Source organism: Gambusia affinis, linkage group LG19 (genome assembly GCF_019740435.1).
Source record: "Gambusia affinis linkage group LG19, SWU_Gaff_1.0, whole genome shotgun sequence".
NCBI lineage: Eukaryota > Metazoa > Chordata > Actinopteri > Cyprinodontiformes > Poeciliidae > Gambusia > Gambusia affinis.
This window is the reverse complement of record NC_057886.1, coordinates 379,738-395,917: the sequence shown is the minus strand read 5'-3', so window position 1 is coordinate 395,917 and position 16,180 is coordinate 379,738.

The window sequence follows — 16,180 nt, the reverse complement described above, 5'->3', positions numbered from 1 at the left end:
TTCCCCTGGAAGAGGTGCCTGGGGAGAGGGAAGTCCGGGCCTCCCTTCTGAAACTGCTACCCCCACGACCCGACCCCGGATAAGATGGATGGATGAAACAATAACTAAAGCAGTTTTAGCTATTGTTGGCCTCATATGCCTATGCTAACAATAGCAAATACTTTTAGGCATCATCTTTTATAAGAAAAATAAACCTGTAACAATAAATGTGAAAGGCAGATATGGCACTTGAAGACTCACCTTTAGAGAAGCTCTGCTTCTTCCATTGTGGAAGTCCACAAACACTCTGGAAGCTTACTGCACTCAAGCATTCACTCCAGTAACAAAAATATTAATGTCCACAATAACTTATTGTTGTACCTCACTCAGGCTAAACATGTACATTACTCACATTGCTTGAGTTGAATCAACAGTTTAGTGAGACAGACATAATTTAAGTAAGAATAGGTATTGCTTTTTAGGGTGTGTATAAATCTGGTTTTTGTTTTACCAAAGTTACATTCTGCAGCTTTAATAATTTACACAAATCGGAATATTTGTGTGGACTACGTGGACCTGTTATGTACAGATCAATCAATCTGTACATAACAGATTGATTGATCTGTACAAATTGTTCAAACTTTATTTGTATAGCACATTTCAGCAGCAAGGCATTTCAAAGTGCTTTACATCAAATCAAACACAAAAACACAATGCAACATAGAATCAACAATAAAACACAACATCAAGTCAGATTCCGTCAATAAATTTGCAATTGATTACGTTTCAAATACAACTCTAAACAAGTGGGTTTTTAGTTGAGTTTTAAATGAAGTCAGTGTTTCAGCTGTTTTACAGTTTTCTGGAAGTTTGTTCCAGATTTTTGGTGCATAGATGCTAAATGCTGCTTCTCCTCGTTTGGTTCTGGTTCTGGGGATGCAGAGCAGAACCAGAAGACCTGAGAGGTCTGGAAGGTTGATACAACAGCAGCAGATCTTTAATGTATTGTGGTGTTAAACCATTCAGTGATTTATAAACTAACAACAGTATTTTAAAGTCTATTCTTTGAGCTACAGGGAGCCAGTGGAGAGACTTTAAAACTGGTGTTATGTGCTCTATCTTCCTGGTTTTAGTCAGAACTCCAGCAGCAGCATTTTGGATCAGCTGCAGCTGTTTGATTGATTTGTTGGACAGACCTGTGAAGACGCCGTTACAATAATCAATACGACTGAAGATAAACGCATGGATGAGTTGAAATGTTTGGGTTATGTTCAGTGATGGAGAGGAGGTGGCAGACAATCAGCTGGACAGTCAAAAACTCACAATCACACTGGTACTGGGAATTCCACAGTGTTTGTCCTTTAATAAACACATTCTACGTCCACCTTACAAAGCCTGGTAGAACAGCTGCTGTATTGTCAAACATAAAATAAGCAGAGTCCAAACACACTGTAAAGTTACGAGAGTTAGGAAGTTAAAATATATAGGCCCATCTGACACCACCCAATTATGATTGTTACAAGTTGCTCTTTTACTTGAGCAGCAATCAAAATGATTCACATGTTTGTCCCCAGCTACCTAAATACAGCAGTGATCCAGTATTATGCTTTAAATCAGGGGTGTCAAAGTCAAATGGACGGAGGGCCAAATAAAAAATTTAGCTACAAGCCGAGGGCCGGACTGATCGAATGTTCATTGAAATTTTTTTAAATGACGCATATAGTCTAGTGCAGCGGTCTCCAACAGTACAGCGGACTGGCCCAAGCCTTCGTAAATTTCCTGCGGACCGGGGGGGGGGGGTGCGTGCGTTGTGAGGATCGAACGGGGTGGGGGGGGGGGGTGGGGGGGTGGGGGGGGCGTTGCGTACATGGGTAGGTACATATTTTTTTTTCAGACGGGGTGCCGGCTTGCTGCGGTCTGCGGGCCGGTTCTAATAATAAATCAAGATCATCCCAGGGGCCGTAGAAAATCTTCTCGCGGGCCTTGACTCTGACATATGTGCTTTAAATGCACTTTGTAAAGAAAACCGGGTTCCTCCCACCTCCTTTTATTTATAGCAGCTTCATAATTTATATATTTAAGAAGATAATAGAGAGAGAGGATGAAACATTTGAATAGGGAGTTGAAGGACTTCTGACCTTCACATCTCAACCTATGCAGAGCTGCACCAAGCAGGAACTCCCTTTTAAAATGTGCAGAAAGCACCTGTAGAGCAGCACACTGTCTCTATGGCAACAACATCATTTTCTAGAATAGCCCTTCACATCTCACTTACTCCCTGTTTTTGTCTGTCACTACATCCTTCCTTCCATTACACTCCATGGTTTTGCTTTTCATTTCACATAATTCCTTGTTTCCTTTGACACTTTCGTCCCTCTCAAACTCATCTTTCCTTTTTTCTATATTTCACCCTGATTTTCTTTTCATAATTTTTTCTATCATTTTACTGCCTATAGCTCTTTTGCAAGTTTATTTTTCTAAGAGTGAAGATCTTAGATCTGTTTCCTCTGATTTAATTTGTACCTATCTTTTCATACTACATTGTATTTGTGATGAAAACAGACTGGGGAGCCATGGAATTGCAGTTTTGTGGGCTACATGTCAGGATCTCTTCCTTTTCTGTGCTTATTTTGAGTTTCTGTGTCTCTGTGTTATCCTGTCTCCCCTCGATTGTTCCCAGGTGTTTCTTTTCTCCTTGATTACACTCTGTGTATTTAACCCCACCTGTGTTCTTTGTTCCTCATTGGGTCCTTGTCTGCCTGTCACCAGTTGTGAGCATTTGCCCTGTGCTCATTTGTGCTGCCTGGTCTTTTGGTTTTAGATTTTCATTAAAACTGTCTTATTCATGTCTCCCTGGATTTGCTGCCTCTGCCTCGCCACCAAATCTTGACACTGCAGTTCTTCTTTCTATCAATATGAATAGTTTGCTAACATATACTGGTTGTTCATGGTTGTTTATCCTGTCTGTCTCTGTGTTGCCCTGCCCAGACCAGCAACCTGTCCAGGGTGACCCCGCCTCTCACCTGAATCTTTAGATGGAGATAGGCACCAGCACCCCTCCTGACCCCACAAAGGTGTACAGAAGATGGATGGATTTCCTCTAAAGTCTACCTACTGTTTTTGTAACTTGTATAAAATAATCACCCGCATTTTATTTTGGCGGGTCAAACGGGAAAGTACACTTTAAGTTCTGGGTCGAAGGTGAACTCGGATCTCCTCCATTGCTGTTGCTGCTGTTGCTGTGGCTAGCTACTTATGTTGGCATTTTCCTGAATCGCTGAAGAATATTGCGAAATCGACTCAAATTAAAACAGCCGAAGCATTACATTGAGTGCGTTGTGACAACCACTCGACAGTGAGTTGTTGATCCTGTGTCATTTGTTCTCTTTTTTCAAAGTAGAAACTCGGTGGCGACACGCCCACTTATAACTTTTGTATCGGCGTTTTAAAATGGTTTTAGAGTCTAAAAAACCATTTTCTTTTGTTAATTATGTGGCCGAATGAAAGATATGCCGTTAAAGTGTTATATAAGCCCTTTGATTCTGTCCTTTAGGGATAGTTTGTTGTTTTTCATTTCATTTTGTGAACGACCAACAGAACTCTGCACTTGGTTGGTTTCTCCGTAGTTACGCAATAAAACCAGAAACCAATTAAATGTTTATTGAAATAGTATTTAAGTAAATTAATTTTAATTGACGTTAGTGTCAATTAAAATTGGATAGAATTTAAAAGTGCACTTTACTTTGATATCTTTACTTGATCTGTAACATTAATGTGATTAACTTGAAACTTATTTGAATGATTCCTGACAAATATTATTTGGAATATAGCTATGTATGTTTTTGAATGTTTAGTTGTTGGATAGCAGTTTAACTCTGGTTAAACGCTAATTTTTGTTTTATGTATGACCTCGTTTAGATCAGGTCGCCCCCCCCCCCCCCCCCACACACACACACACACACACACACACACACACACTCACACCCCGTCAGGATGGCGAGCTACCACCGGATCACCGCAGCTTTGCGGTAGGATGTAATTGAACCAAACTACCTCATTTTTTCCGGACCTTTACCTTTTTCTTTCTTCCCTTGGATAGTCCATGGACTAAAAACAGTTGGACTATTGTTTTGGTGAATCCTTAATCACCATACCAACAAAAAGCAGACTTGAATGAGAGAAAGAAAAACTCTTGTCTCATCAGGGTTTATTTATTTGTTTGTTGTTGTAGTTGTTTTCTTGTGTTTATTGTTTATATTTCTAAAAAAATATTATTATTATTAAATACCATCCTAAATATATGAAAAAGTATGCATTAAAACACAATAACTTTACTTTCTGTCGGATGGTGTTTATTCACACACGGGCTCCTCGGCCGAATCTTTCTGATTGCCATACCACCATAATTGGCTGTAGTCAGGCGCCTAGCTTCAATTAGCGTTACATTTTATTTTTCATATGCATGCTGTCTGTACACCTCTAATCTACAGTTTGTACAATTCTGTTTTACTATATAGGCAAAGTAGTCTTGGAAAATTTGCATATATTGAATACACAAAGTTATCTGTTTCACCTGGAAAATATGTTACGTAATTCTTTATGTAATTTATGCCTCTGTATACTGGTAGCCTGATATGATTGCAGTACTGTACTGTGCAGTGAAGCATATAATTTACAAAGTAGCATAGCAAAGTTTAAAGGATATTGATAAATAGCTAGTGTACTTCACCAAGAATTATAATAAACCAAAAATGTTATTGTAGCATATGATACCAGTACTAATATATTAAACATATCATGCTTATATGTTGACATTCTCAGCCACTGATCATAATCGGCCGATTTCCATGAAAAAGTGTATAATAGGTGATTGCCGATCACACAAACCGATCATCTGTATCTCACTTTGCAGCCTGTGTGTGCAGCTTATCTTCTCTTTCCTTCACACTGTGCAAGCGAGCAGCAGCAAATCCTAAGAATTGTGACGTGGAACTTTAACGCTCTGAGAGTGAATGGGGACGTTTGCATGTTGCGACAGAAAATTACCTCAGAGGTGAAGCACATCAAAATGCATCAACACAGCAAATCTAATATGACATTTATAAAACAAGCACTCGACGGGGCATGGCTATATCGAGGCTCACTGCAGGTTAAAAAACATCCGGAGTGGCCAGAAAGCAGGTAAAGCAGCGTACAACTACCAACACTCACCCGGAAGAGTATGATGGTCAGAAAGCTAAACACATAACCCAAAAAATATGCTACTGGTAGTAATATTTCACCGATGTAGTGCCGCTCTACGTCTACCCAGCAGTGAACTCTCACATCAAACGTCCATTTAAAGCTTCAGCACGTAACGTAAACAAAAATATATTTTACATATGTATTGAAACTTTCGCTATAAGTAGATAATCTGAAAAGAAAAATCGATCTCCTCTGCTTCTTCCCTGTGTTCTGCAGAATTATTCGATCAGAAACAACCAATAAGAACCAGCTTTCTGATTTCTATCAGGAAATTTTGATATAGTAACTGAGGATTGTTTTTTATTTCAATGTAATCTGTATTTAACTTTGAGTGAATGTTTCCCTTTTTTATTATTTGATATAGACACTGTTATGAGATTTATTTGACTCATGTATAACTTAGGGTACTGAGAACCTTACTGCTAAATATTATTTTACTGATTGCAGGTTTTTCAGTTGTCCTTTTGACTGAATGGCTGCTGTATTTTGCATGTTTTATGTCTAAATCAGGTGAATTTAGTACCAGATCATTTTTCCATTTTGTCAGATCGCATAGTAGCATTTACATCTAAAGTGAAAAATTAACAGCCAATCCAGGTGATTGGCAATAATCGGCCCTCATGGGTGATCGGTATCGGAATCTGCAGCAAAAATCCTAATCGGAGCATCTCTAGTAATCATGCATGGTTATACTCCATAAAAAGTAATATACTTACAGTGTACAGAAATACTTTTAGTTGTTCCCAAAAAGCCAATAATAGTACACTTAGTACATGTCAAATTGTAATTTTCTACAATTTAATTGCAATTAAAATACATTAAGCACAAAATTTGTTGTTTCAAAATAACATGCAGCAAGTTAAATAATCCTTAACAAACTTAACGTATGGGGATGATTGCATATTCCCCAGAGCCGTCTAACTACCTAGAGCAGTTAGAGGGCAGTTTAGAATTTATTAGCTAACAGGTGAAGGCTGCACAGACTTCTGTTAATAGCTGCTGCTCCTGTCATCAACCACACTCATTCTGCCACACATACCATCTCTCACTCGCTCCTAAAACATGTGTTTCAGCACGCAGCGCCCCCTTCTGACCGGAGGATGCTAATCATCACATACAGTCAAAGGCACTTCCCGCAACGAAAGGAACTGAAATAATCCAAAAGAAAAATTATCAAAAGTGGAAATGAGAACAAAATAATCATGCACCTTATTCTCCATGATATGATCAAAATGATCCTACACAGGGAAACCTTCCTCTTCCCTGGTTGATCCATGCTGGTATTCAAAGCAAAGTTAGAGTGACCAGACGTCCTCTTTTTCCCGGACATGTCCTACTTTTCAGACCTAAAAAATGTCTGGGGGGAATTTAAAAATCGTCCGGGATTTTGGTCAACTGCCTCAAAACACATTACATAGCTTACAGTGGATTGTGATTACATTGCCACTCCGTTCCACTACTCCATTCCAGGTATCTTTGTAAATTAGTCACGCCTTCTCCCCAAATCCAATCACGTTACATTATGTGTGTGAGTGTGTGTGGGAAAAGTAAAGATAGCTGAGTTGACTTGTACACCGGCCGCTAGACTAGTTAAACCTTAAGTGTGACAGGCGATAGTAGTGATGGGCAAATGAAGCCTCATGAAGCAATGAAGCTTCCGGCCCATTGCTTTGCCCAAAAGTTCATTACTCGATGCTTCATTCATTTCTCACTAGTGACACCTGCTGGTGAAGCTGTGACAGCCTTGTCACTCAGACAGACATATTTAAAAACAATTAGTAAATGCAACATTGTCACAAAGTTTTTGTCAAACTCACGTTTAGTAACAGGAGAGTCAATTAAATCCTATTTAACTAATCGTTTTTAGTTATTAAAATTATTTGTTGCCAATCCTAATGGCTGTTTTCTTCTGTCATTGACTGGTTTAACAGTAGACATTTGTTGTGGTGTACTCGGAGTGCAGTGCTTGTTGGGGCAGACAGTTTTCTTCGAGTTTTGATTTGCCTCCTGAAAAACTTTCTATTGGCTTTCTGATCTGATCCCTTATATTTTTACTCCTAAGCCAGAATTTTACTCATCCAACAGCTTTAAGTCTGTTTCTGCTGTGCAAGACTGATATATTTTTGCAGAACAAAGAAATAGTGGAAATTTCAAGAAGGTGAAAATTTTAGAGGTGAAGGGTTTAATTATTGTTATTTAAGAATCTTGTGAGTGAATCATCTCAAGTATTCCCAGATGTCAGATATTTTCTTCTTGCTGGCTCCTTTTCAATCAAGTTTATTTGTGTAGCACATTTCAGCAACGATGCAGTGTCAAAATGTTTTACTTAATAAAAACACATAAATATAAAGTCATAAAATATGCCACAATCAACCATTGAGAAAACTGGTAACAAACATTACACTTTGATGAGTGTCATCATCAAAATCATTAATACACATGAACTATAAAAGGTTCCTTTTATTTCGGCCACTTATGAAGACAAATACTGATGCGATCAAGCAGCGACTCATCACGCTTTTATTTTGAAAACCGACACGCAAAATGAAGCAGTCACGTGACCCATGCAATGCGAGGCCTCGTTTATTGCCAGTCACGTGGTTTTCAGCAAGACGACACAAGCCTCGAAGCGGGGCTTCATTGACACGCCCCCTTATTACTCGGTACAAGCCTCGAAGCCTGGCTTCAGATACCAGTGCTTCTCAATTCCAGTCCTCAGGCCCCCCTGCTCTGCATGTTTTAGATGTGTCTCTATTCCAGAACAGGTGATTCTAATCATTGCATGACCATCAAGTGCTGCAGAAGCCTGTTAATCATCCATAAATTCAATCCAGGTGTGTGACAGGAGGGAAAAACCTAAAACATGCAGAGCAGGGGGGCCTGAGGACTGGAATTGAGAAACACTGAGATAGACCATCACTAGGCGATAGCACATGTGTGTTCGCCGATTCTATGGCAAAAATGCCTCCAGGGGTCTCAAACTCCAGTCCTCGAGGGCCGCAGTCCTGCAGTTTTTAGATGTGCCACAGGTACAAAACACTGGAATGAAATGGCTTAATTACTTCCACCTTGTGTAGATCAGTTCTCCAGAGCCTCAATTATTCCATTCAGGTGTGGTGCAGCAGAGGCACATCTAAAAGTTGCAGGACTGCGGCCCTCGAGGACTGGAGTTTGAGACCCCTGGAAGTCACAGATTTCTTTGTGACAGAGTCAGACAGTGCAGCTGTCACTGCAGCAGAAGGCAGCTTTGCTTTCCATACTGTTAAGCAGTATAAGGTCAGTAAAGAGACACAATATTTATTTATTTTTTTGGGGGGTTATGAAGTACCCCCCCACAAAAAAAAAAAAGTGTCCTCCTTTTCAGAAACCTAAAACTGGTCACCCTAAGCAAAGTACACAAAGTATATAAAACCCACAAACGTCGACACTGTTTCTTCCTCATAAATACAATTTGGTGCGTTCTCATCCAAACAACACAGGAACTGTATCAGTCACGAGGTTTTCCTTAAAGTGATACGCACAATGACATGGGGTTTCGTCTTGTTTGCTCAAAGCATGTGCTGAGGTTTCTGTGTTGTCAGGCCAATCACCAGCATTCAGGATCTCCTCTCGCTCTTCTCTCTGGTTCACCTGGTCAGAAATCCCACTCAATCCCAAACCCCGGAAACCTTCATCTTTCCCCCTTTGGTGGAGCATCTCCTTAATCATCAGTATGCAAGAAAATTTACCGTATCTTTTGGACTATAAGCCGCTATGTACTTTATTCCCCACGCTTTGAACCATGCAGCTTATAGCCTGATGTGGCTTTTTTGTGGATTTTTCTTCAACCGCAACAGGGCTCTTTGGAAGTCAGAATTGGAAATAAAAGTAGAAAACAGTAATTTTCCATTTAGAACAAGCACATGTTAGCAGGAGGCACAATGGAGAAATTTCTTCAAACTCATACCCCCTCACCATAGAAATCACATGAAGAAGTTCATATGATGCAGCTTTTAAGTTGAGGGCTATTGATATAGTAGTACAGGAGAGAAATAGAGTTGCTGCACATAAGCTCGGCTTGAACAAATCCATGGTTTGGCATTGGAGACAGAGAGCTGCGTTCCTATTAAATCCAGCAAATTTATTAAGGATGCAGCCTTCTGCTGCGTCCTTGTGAAAAACCTAGAGCGGTGGAGATATCAGCAGCTTATAGCCTCGTCTGGCTTATATATGTACATTTCCAGTTTAAAAACTTTGTAGATGTGGCTTATACTAAGGTGTGCTGTATAGTCTAGAAAATACGGTAACTTGCATTTTTGTCCTCACCTACTCACTTCTCGTCTGCTCTGTTTTCAGTGATCCAGTTGTTCGCAGCTTCCAGTCAGAAAAACTCACTCATTCACATTTACTTGTTTGTTCAATAAACTTTATTTACTTCTCGTTTCGTCTCCTGAGTGTTTTGCATGTGGGCCAAAAACCATGATACAGTTAACAATTAAATTAACTGAGGACAAGTATACTGAGGAGGAAGCGGACCGGATATTAGATTCTCATGTGTGCTTTTCCAGGTATGTCTGTGGTGGCCATCTTAGTCAGAACAGTCTGTAAAGTAAAAAAAAGAACAAATTGTACAATGAGAAGTGGACATTTGCATGATGTGATTGGAATCTGATTGGTTAAATGAAAGTTTCTATTTTCATTGTTATAAATTAAATTGATTATTATTGGTGAAAATGAATCCCAATGGCTTGTTTCTGGAGGGCCTCACAACAGGCTGTGTGTTAGAGGCGCATTTTGTGTATTATAAATGCAGTACTACTGGTAGAATTCACTATCAAATAAAGGCCACTAGAGCCAGTTAAAAAAAGTCAAACTTCTGTAAAGCAGTTGAAATGTAGGTTTCAAACTACTTGCATAGTTCTCAAACTACCTTCAAGAGGACAAGTGGGTGCACTTCACCCACCTAGGAATGGTAAGGGATTGTAATCTGTTCATTTTGTTTGCCTCTTTGTTTATATTTATAATACTCCTATAGGTTATATGATTGAATTTAATAAATTTTTTTGTACAGTGCTTTGACACAACATTGTGAATTGGCACTACATGTATAAACTGAATGGAATTGAATGACCACAAGCAATGAAATTTGTTGTTCCAATTGCGATCACATATTAAGATTAAGCTAATAAAATAACAGTGTCATGAAGTGTAGTGGTTGATGGACCTAAATGCACAAGGTTGAGACAGTGAGTGGATTTTAAGGATTCAAGCATGAAAAAACAAAACCTTACAACAAAAGCTATACAGAGAACGCAGGAAGCCAGAGCAGAACAATAACAGAAACCAGGAACAACAGGGAAGTAACAGATTTAACAGGAGGAACCAGCGAGGGGAGGGTGAGTGCTGGAACAATGGACCTGGGCTGATTAGCTAATGGAATGCAGGTGTGAGAAGAGAGAGTAGAAGACAGACTGAGGGTTAAGAGTCGGCAAAAGAGAGAGAGAGAGAGAGAGAAAAAGAGAGGGCATGACACAGTAGTGAGGGAGAGCATACTGGGCACTGGGATGTGAATCTAACATTAAAAATAACTAGGCATAAGAAACATAATAAAACTAGAGTAGTAGGGAATAACTAGTAAAACATAATAAACTACTATAATCAAGAAAGGACTAAACAAAATAAAAATAGAAACAAGGCTGATCTAGCACATTTAAGAAACACAGTAATGGAGTTCCATTATTGTGTTTGTTAGGATAAATTAATCTAAAACAACTTCTAAACAAAAGTGTGGCTCAGTCAAGGCCACACTGGCAGAAGTGTATTCTGTAGCTGAGTGGCCCCAAGCAGCTTCATTATTGCATTGGAAACACTGTGGTTAAATGGGGCATGAGATGTAATTAAAACTCATGAGTCAGTAATACAGAGAGAGCTGGAGTGATGAAAATCAACAAATAATCCATTAATACGTAACACATACGCACATAGCTAGAGCACTGGTGAGTCAGCCTCCTGTGAGTCACAGGAGAAATCAGAAATGTCATACAGAAAAAGAGCACTCACAAAAAGTTCACACACACTCTCTGTCTTTCTGTCTTCACAAGGACGTTGTATTAACTTCCATAATGAAAATCATTTTCATTATTTTGTATAGCTTAACCCTGACACCTGCTTTAGGTCTAACCCTAAAAATAACCCAAACTCAATTCACACCATGACCCAAAAACAGCACTTCTTTTGGGGCCCAGACTATAGGCCCCAGAATATAGTCCACAACATATTTGTTAGGGAAATGGTCCTTACACACTATCAAATGCATGGCCAAATACACACCTTTGTACTCCTATCCACACACACCAGCCTTTTCTGACATTATAAGTTAAGATTTATTTGTCAATGTCATCAACAAATTACAACCAGATTGAGACCGTGTTTGACTCGAGTTAAAGTGCAGGTTATATACACATACACAACACACAATATAAATATACATACATAAAAAGATAAAGAAACAAACAGCACAAAACAAGAAATAAATAGACATCAGAAGGTGGTTGCAGAGCCTGGAGGTGTCACAGTGAACAGAATTTACATTTTTAACAGAGTGATGTCAAGAGCAGAAGTTCTTATGCCTTTAAATTTCATGCCATGATTGCCATCAGGTAGAAACTGTTTTTTAGGCGATTTGTCCTGGTTTTTATTGCTCTGTATCTCTGGCCTGATGGCAGCAGCTGGAAGAAACCATGGCCAGGGTGTGAAGAGTCATTTAAAATGTCCAGAACTTTCTTGTCCTCCAACTCCATGCCCAGAAACCTGAACACTGGGACCCTCTCCACACAGGTCCCACTGATGGTGAGAGGCTGGATGTCCGTTTTGTTCTTCCTGAAGTCGATCACCAGCTCCTTTGTTTTGGAGATGTTGAGGAGCAGGTTATTGACTTTGCACCACTCTGACAGTCGCTTCACCTCATCCCTGTACTCCAGCTCCACCTTCCTGTCTGAGATGAGACCAACAACAGTCGTGTCATCTGCAAACTTTATGATCTTGTTGTTGAGGTGGTTGGAGACACAGTCATGAGTGTAGAGGGTGTAGAGAAGTCGCTGAGCACACAACCCTGTGGCGATCCGGTGTTCAGGCTCAGAGCAGTGAAGGTGTGGGGGTCCAGTCTGACCCTCTGGGATCGACCTGTTAGGAAGTCCAGGATCCAACTGCAGGTGGCTGATGGGAGCCCAACGTTTACTAGTTTGGACACCAGACGTTGGGGGAGTATAGTATTAAATGCTGAGCTGAAGTCCACAAAGAGCATTCTGACGTAGCTCCCCTGCTTCTCTAAGTGGGTCAGAGCGGCATGAAGTGCTGTGGATACAGAGTCCTCTGTGGACCTCTTTGCTTTGTAGGCAAATTGGAGAGGATCCAGCTCAGCAGGCAGGCGGGCGAGGAGGTGACTCCGCACCAGTCTCTCGAAGCACTTCATGATGATCGGTATGAACGGAGCATAAACATAACTTTTCTCCACATCTTATAATAGACCGACCAATATGAGAGGGTCAGATTTAACAGACATGAACAGAAACCTGAATACTCCATTCTCCTGATTCACAAACAGCCTTCCACTCTTCAAACACAGGTACGCCTTTTCTTCTTTTCCAGGAAGCTTTTAACAACCAACACTTGAACATTTAATGATAAAGAAAAGCTATTTTGTAATTTTCCATCAACTCTTTATGGTCTTTCTGTGCAAAACGCAAAGAGGACAGAGATACAGCTACTGCTTGATTAGATTTCTCTTGACAAACTAAATTAAATAAGGCTACAGCACCCTCAAGAGGACAATAAAACAGAGGGAATGATCCTGGTTGCTGTTCCTGAAATAAATTCCAAATAATACTTATTTTTTTTAATATAAATAACCTTTGATTTGACTGGGTGTAAATGTAAAGAGTTAGATCTTGCAAAAAAAAAAAAAAATCCCATGTATGCTTAAGTTAATTCTCATTTTACTGCTAGTTTCATTCAAATGTTTCTATTTATCTGTAGTTTTACAGGTCATCCTTTTTAACAGACAGGCCCACAACTAGAGAGCCTATGGACAATATTTTTAAAAATTATGCAACATTGTTTTGTGTTTTCCCTGATTAAGTAAATTCAAAATGAGTAAATGTGGTAAGATTATCTAAATAAATATTGTGTTTATTACATCCATGGCACTTTACGAGCAAAGCCTTTTAGTTTTTAAAGGGATGATGACCTGAGTTTTGATAGTACAGTTTTTTTACTTTTTCATAAAAGTAAAACGACTTGTACTTTTTCTAAAAGAATTTCCATAGAAATGCAAAAGGAAGCAAGAAGTTTACAGAAAAGCCTCAATCCAGACGTTTCTCTTTTTAAAGTTGTAAAGTCTTATTTGTTGTGTCTTTTTGTCTGCCTACCATGTTGCACTGATTGTGTTTTTATTTTTAGTTTGATGAATGTATGTGTATTTTCTATAATCAAAGATCAAAGTGCATTAACATTAAAATTAAATATACATATTCTGAAACTATGTATATTTTCAAAATAATTTACCAAAAACACAGTGGTGCCCTCAGATGGGGGAGCAAGATTGCAGGATATATAGACAGATCTTAGAGAAAAGGCTATCATTTTAAATGTACACTTTCTTTTTTCAGTGAGAAAGATTGAGTTCTCCACAGTTCTTCCGCTATTGATTTTATACTTTCATGAACACTGAAAATCAGCCTTCAGTTGTTCATTTATTTCTTTTTGATCATTCTGCTCTGTCTTCTCAAGCCTCCAGTCAGCCAGGGCAAATGGCTGCTTGTACTCAGCTAGCTTCTGGTTCTGCTGGAGGTTTCTTCCTGTGAAAGGTGAGTTTTCCCTCAGTGTGAGGGATTGCTGTAAAATCAACAACACGGTGCAAACGATTATTGCAAGGTTCTCATCCAGGAGCAGAGAACGCTGCAAGTCAATGACTATGGAATCTGCTGGGTTTCCTTAGATAGACATTTTTTAACTGCTATAAGTAAATGACTGAATTCTGTACTGTTGATAACTGGCATAAGATGCAATGTATGTATAACTGAATTGTGTTGGCGCTATCTGAATAAAATTGAATTGAATAATAAAATCATCTACTATTGATTAGAGAAATAGGAAATAATTTTATTGTGTCAGCTCATTCAGCCTGTTAAAAATTTTAGGCTACATTTATTTTGGATATAGCCTTAGTCTATTAAATTATTGAGTCTTGTATTTTTTATTGCAATTTTTTATATAAATCAAGTCTGGTGAGGGTGTATAATATGATGGGTTATCTTTTTAAGTCTTGTTGTGACCAATGTCTTGCAGATGAATTTAAGAATAAGTAATATTGGAGTGTAGATTGATGGAATCATGGGATCTTTATTCAGCTTGAAGATTATGTTACCATGAGTTGTGTTTGGAGAGCATTCTACAAAGTCTTCTGGTCACTGCAGACCTTCACCTTTCAAACGATGGTGGTAGCCAGGCTCGGCGGGATGGGCAGACAATGCCCGCCCACAGAGTCAGGGCAGACAGTCTCCATGGGAGAACAGGTTCCAGTCTTGTAGACTCTTGACGCTTGGAAAAGTCTAAAATTGTCCCTGTACCACCCACCCCCTCCCAAAAAAATCATAAAAGAAACCTTTATATTTAAACAATATCAATATTATAAGGTTAAATAAACAAAGAATGATATAAATCTGCCACTTATCTAAGAAGAAAATATGAACACATTTTAGCCCCACTGAAGTGAGGAGCTATGGCTCTGCAGTACAAACAACAAACTGTAAATACTTAAAGCAAAAAACATCTTACACATTTTATTTACTTTAACTTCTAAATAGGAAGAAACACATTAACAATAAAAATCAGACTGCAGTTCATGATTTTACTTTGACTCTGACTTAATCATGATAAACTGCCAAATCAAAACTAGCAAAACTGGCTACATTGCTTTGATAGACTTAGCTTTGTTTTTCCCAAAGGTAGCAAACATTTCAATCATGCTTAGCTCTTTAAATCTTACATTAAAGGATTAGAAACGGGAGGAAGGGGCTGATTGCTACAGCCAACAGCTCAGGGTGTGGGAGCTGAGAGCAGAGAGAGACAGAGCAAATACCATCCCCAGAACCAGAACCAAATCAGGAGAAGCAGCATTCAGCATCTATGCACCACACATTTGGAACAAACTTCTAGAAAATTGTAAAACAGCTGAAACACTGACTCCCTTTAAATATCGACTAAAAACCCATCAGTTTAGGATTGCATTTGAAATGTAGTCAATTGCAAATTTAATGATGGAACTTGACTTATTGTCATGTTTTGATTGTTGATTCTATGTTGCAATTGCACAAAAATCTGTGAGGGATGGCGGAGTCCCAGAGCGAAATTCCGTGAAAGAGGTTTACGGAGCCTCTTGTTGGAAGCGAATGACTGAAGGTTATTGTGATTAACCATAGAATTGCACAAAAATCCGTGAGGGACGGCGGAGTCCCTGCTCGAAATTCCATGAAAGAGGTGTGCAGATCCTGGTGCCGGAAGCCCTTTGAAAGGTTGTTTACATCATTTTAAACTGTGTGATTGTGAGCTTGAGTGGGAATAAAAATAGCAATAAGTATTTTGTTCCATAGGAGTGTAACTGGTAAAACTTTTATGGATGCAAACTCCACTAAAAACCAACCTGTTCCTGATTGTTCATGAAAGTATTTGAATGATCAGAATCGGGTGTTTCAATGACTTCCATGGCCACAGATGTATAAAATTAAGCACCTAGGGATGCAGACTGTTTTTATAAACATTTGTGAAACAATGGGTCGCTCTGAGGAGCTCAGTGAATTCCAGCGAGGAACTCTGATAGGATGTGGAAGAAATCCAGTGGTGAAATTTCCTTATGTGGGGTTGTTTTTCAGGAGCTTGGCTTGGCGCCAGTGAAAGGAACTCTGAATGTTTCAGCATAATA